Genomic DNA, 5,326 nt, shown 5'->3' with positions numbered 1-5,326 from the left:
CCACTAAGCAAGGAGAAACTATTTACTAAAAGCACAAGGCATTTTCAGAGTGGTCAAGTCAGTTTAGATCCATTTCCATCTAATAAAATGATTCACCTTTTTTCTTTTTTTTTTTAAAGCCAAATCTGGATTCTGAGGGCTTGTGTTCCACATTGGAAATTTCTATCTATACTCAAATACAACAATGCTCTGAAGTCTCCCTTTCAAGCCATCTTTACTAGGTTCTAGAAATATAAAAATGACTGATAGGAGTTCAGTCCGAGTGTGAACAGTGCATTGGGATGATGGGTGAGTTTTATTCTTATCTCTGTATTTTGATTTTACAAATTTCCTTCAATAAACAGATCTTAAGTTTATGGTCATAAAATACCACTGCCAATTCTTAAACATTTTAAAGAGCAGTAAGTCATTGTTTGTGGAGGTGCCTGGGTAGCTCAGTCGGTTCAGCATCACACTTCAGCTCAGGTCATGATCACGTGGTTCATCAGTTCAAGCCCCACAGCAGCCTGCTGCTGTCCGTGCAGAGTCTGCTTGGGATCCTCTGTTCCCCTGTGCCCCTGCCCCGCTCACACTTTCTCTCTCAAAAATGAGTTTTTAAAAATAAAAAATAATTCATTTTTGGTCACTTGAAAGTGAACTTAGGCCAAAAGCCTCCATTAGAAGACGACAGAGCTTTTCAGATAACAGTGTTTAGCAAAAAGTTTACATGATTTTACTTAACTACTTTTTTGGATATAGAACATCAACAAAACATCTTTAAAGAATTAGGATATTTTAATATTAGTTATATTTTAAATCCATCCATTGATTTTTAGAGAAAAAATATAAATATATGAAAACATTTTCAATTAGTTCTCCTGATAAAACACCATTTAACATTTCTCATAAAATTACCAATTGTGTCTTACAAGTTTCCTTCCCACCTCCCACCCTCCATAATAGGTCACTTCCTATTAAATCATTTTTAATTTTTAATTAAAATTTTTAACTTTAATAACCATTTAAATCAATTTTAATGATTCTTGTTGGAGGAATTGGATAATGGGTGAGACAGTTTTGTTAGTTTTTCTCTGAGAATTTGAATACTTTTGATGTTTGCATCTGTGAGTCCTCATCCCTTAAGTTTAGAAAGAAATGGTTTGAGGTGAAATTTACTCCAAGATAAAACTTTTGTGTAGAAGTGGGCTCTTGGGGCGCCTGGGTGGCGCAGTCGGTTAAGCGTCCGACTTCAGCCAGGTCACCATCTCGCGGTCCGTGAGTTCGAGCCCCGCGTCAGGCTCTGGGCTGATGGCTCAGAGCCTGGAGCCTGTTTCCGATTCTGTGTCTCCCTCTCTCTCTGCCCCTCCCCGTTCATGCTCTGTCTCTCTCTGTCCCAAAAATAAATAAATGTTGAAAAAAAATTAAAAAAAAAAAAGAAGTGGGCTCTTTATGCTGATAGAGACTATGATCTCGTCTTTAGGTACACAATTTAAAGGTTACGTTTGAATAAAGTAGGACTTTTTTTTTTTTAAGATTTATTTATTTTTGAGACAGAGAGAGAGAGACAGAGCATGAACGGGGGAGGGTCAGAGAGAGGGAGACACAGAATCTGAAACAGGCTCCAGGCTCTGAGCTGTCAGCACAGAGCCCGACGCGGGGCTAAAACGCACGGACAGTGAGATCATGACCTGAGCCGAAGTCGGCCGCCCAACCGACTGAGCCACCCAGGCGCCCCTAAAGTAGGGCTTCTAAAGCTTCATTTCCAGTCCCTTTCCCCCCCGCCCCACACACAAATTATGTGCCTCTCCAACAACTCTCTGCCCATCAGGCGCCTTTTACCAGAGGGGCATCACCTGAACTCACTTTCCGAAGGGGTCTTAAAAAAAAAAAAGATTCCACAGGTGATTTTAACTTAATGGCTTAATGGTTGAGCTGGGGAGGCGTTTCAAGCACATTCCAGCAATGGCCAGGCGTGGCAGAATTCTCTCACCAGGCTTCACGGGGGCCAGATGAAAACACATGGGCTCTGAAAATTTTCAGGGGCTCTGCACGTGACCTCCCACAACACCTAGCTATCTCCGGGGGGTAGCGCTGAATCATCATCTTGTTGTAGGGAGTCCAAGGCGAGCCCTTTCGGTGAAAGCATGAGGGCCACAGACTGAAGACCTGGTCAGGTGGGACTGAGGGGGGATGTCATTTTGAGGCTACCAGCAATTTCTCACGCTCTGGAAGCTCTGGAGCCCGGCGTTGGTCTGCAGTTCACGGGGTAACTGCACCCTCTGCTGGGCCCCTTTGGAAGCTATGAAGATTTCACACTGAGCCCCTTCAAGAACTGTATCCTTTTTTGCGGTTCTTGTTTGTTCTGCGAGTTTGCATGCACGAGCTGGGGGGGAGGGGAGGGGGGACAAAGAGAGAGGGAGACTCCCAAGCGGGCTCCAAGGTGGGACACGACCCGAGCAGGAATCCAGAGACTGTGGCCCAACCAACCGAGCCCCCCAGGCGCCCCTCAAGAGCTGCATCCTTAATCCCCTTTGCCCGCACTCTTTCTGCTGGTTTTTCATTTTTTCTTTTTTACTTTTATTTTTTTTCAAGCTCCCAAGCCGGCTGGCCAATACCTTAGACATTGTGCCCGAGGCAGGGAAGAGCCACACCTCGGGCCTTTGCTCCGTTCCCACGAAGGGGACCAACCCAGTACAGACGAACGTTCTGGCCCCAAGAGGCTTTCTGGGGCACACAGTCGTATCCCCAACCGCGGGGGTCATTGCCACACCTCCAGGGAACGCCTGAAACCGCAGCTGGTACCAAGCCCTCTGTATACTACGTCTTTTCCTGTACGTGCCTACCTGCGATCAAGTTTGACTTACAGACGAGGCACAGGAAGAGACCAACAGTAACCAATAAGCTACGACGACGATAACAACATACTGAAATAAACGTTACGTGACCGTGGCCTCCCTCTCTCTAAACATATCGCCCGCGGGTACTCACCCTCCTGCCTGGGATGCTGCCAGAGGATAAAATGCAGACCGGAGCGGAGGACGTGAGGTGAATAAATACCCGAGGCTTCCTGACCGAACGCAGCGTCCTGACGCAGAGTCAAACGAGGGGCACCTGCTTCCAGGCCAAGGGTAACCGTGGGTAATGGGACTACTGCGGTCCCGGTGCAGTATACGCTTCTGCCCTACAAAAGCTGGTTCTGCCCCCGGGGGCTCTGTGGTTGGGGTGTCCTTAAGCCGGGCCTTGCAACGCACAGCCAGTAGGGAAGCCTCCATGAAGGAACTTGACCAGTGGAGAAAATGATAGTGTCCTTGTCTACTGGGGAGGGGGGGGGGGGGGGGCGGGTGCCTGTATGTGTGCTTGTGTGTGTTTGTGGAGGTGGCATTCTGTTTTCTGTTATCATCAAGCCTCTAGTATTCAAAGACTTTGTTTTAAATATTGCCACTTGATGGTAACAGCCCGAGCAATCAAGGGAGGAGATTCCGTTCAGGTGTTCGGCAGAGCAGGGGTGAGGGAGAGGCAGGGGGGGACCGGAGGGTTGGTGAGTGGTGGAAAGGAGGGGCTTGGAGGAATCCACAAAGAAATGGCAACAAGCGGTGCTGAGCCATGTGACTCAGCAGGGAGTGACCCTGCTAAAGGACAGCAGGGATGGGTTGGTGGGACCGAGAGAGGACCCCACCCTGCAGTCGTAGAGGTGCCCGAGGAGGACACCTGGTACGCTTGGACCCCACTGTTGGGGACTCACAATAGCCACTAAAAGGAAGCGAGGTCCCCAAAGCTGAGGAGCCTGGGACATATTGTTTTAGGGACAACTACTGTCTACAGACAAGCGATTTATAACCGTTCTATTGGAAAACACAAGCATACTTGAATGGAAGCAGTTGGATTGATCTAATGTTTCCAGATATTGTATATACATAGAATTTGTTTAGATAAATTAAGCGCATTCGGTCTGGATGCTATGGTTTAAAATGTGAACAAAAAGAGGTAAAAAGGGCCATCTAGTGGGGCAATGGAGAATTAACTTGAAAATATTTACAAGTTGATGTCTCTCTCCCCGCCACCCCCCGCGTGAATACACAAATAACACGATATTCTGTTGTAACGGAGGTAATAATGCCTTATCATACATGGTGGTGATAAGGCCAATGAGGTGATACCAGGGGTAGAGCAGACAGGACCCTCTACACAGGTAGATCTTGTAATTTCTTATTTGTATTCTTGTTCTTGTTTTTGTTGATCAACATGATATTACTATTACTAATATGACAGATCACTGAATGTTGGCCTCCTGAATTTCATGTTCATGATATCCATTGAAAAGAAGCCGTTCGCTTAACTCTAGAACGTCTATTTTTACTCTGGGGATAGGACGAAACGATAATGATGTGATAGCCTTCCCTGGGATTGTTTAAAAGTCTGCTCAAGAAGCTCCTAATTTATTTCAACACACACTTTTCCCCAACACTCAACTAGGAGGTGGACTTTGGAGGAAAGAGAGAGAACATACACCCCCTGAGAAAGGCAGCCTACCCTCGAGGCCGATGGCGTGGGTACAGGCTCATTAGTGCCTGGGCGTAAAATGCCTGTGGGTAACGTGTAACACCTCAGAAATGTTTCTAATATGTATGTAGCAGCAGAAGGACATGCTGTGACCAAGGGACCGCCTTCCCACCTGTTATCTGACTTCCTTTCGCGTCTGAAATGGCACCGGGAGAACCAGGCCTTGAAGTTAGAAGATCTGGGTTTTCCAGGCTCCGCTCTTGCTGTAACTCACCGTGTCAGCCAAGGGAGATCTCTTCACACTCTGGGCTTCACTTCTGCGCATATGATCACTAGCCTTCCGCCCTCACTATTGTGGGTCCCCAAGAATTCGTGTGCCAGATGTCACCTTCCACTGGGCTCAAGCATACAGACCCTAGAGCGACTTTGAACTTGATCTTCTGATCCCGCAAGGCAGCAGAGATCGTGCTCTTCACGTGAGGTTTAGTAGGCTGAGCAGCTTGGGGAGGGGGTGAGGCGGGACTGGAAGCATAGATATCAATGTAAAATGCTCAGAATTCGGATAAATTGGAAGAATGAGCAAACTGAGCGCCTGAGCCTGGAAATGGAGCTGGACACCGTTTTTATAACCTCCAGCACGGCCGTCAATATGCTGCTCAACTCACGTACTGGTGGCAGGAGGTTAAAGCTGCCGGTCATACCTCTGATTTTTCATTTCGTTTCTCATCTATGAAGTAGAATCTGAATAAATAAAAATTAATTTTCAAGTCTGGAAAACAGACCTACCTGGATTGCTGCCACTTTATAGACACATTGAAATATATATAACGCAGTAATATCATTCTTT

The sequence above is a fragment of the Herpailurus yagouaroundi genome, unplaced genomic scaffold (genome assembly GCF_014898765.1).
Source record: "Herpailurus yagouaroundi ecotype Mexico unplaced genomic scaffold, PumYag 181, whole genome shotgun sequence".
Taxonomy (NCBI): Eukaryota; Metazoa; Chordata; class Mammalia; order Carnivora; family Felidae; genus Herpailurus; species Herpailurus yagouaroundi.
The sequence above is the reverse complement of the archived record's forward strand: the minus strand, read 5'-3'. Positions refer to the sequence as shown.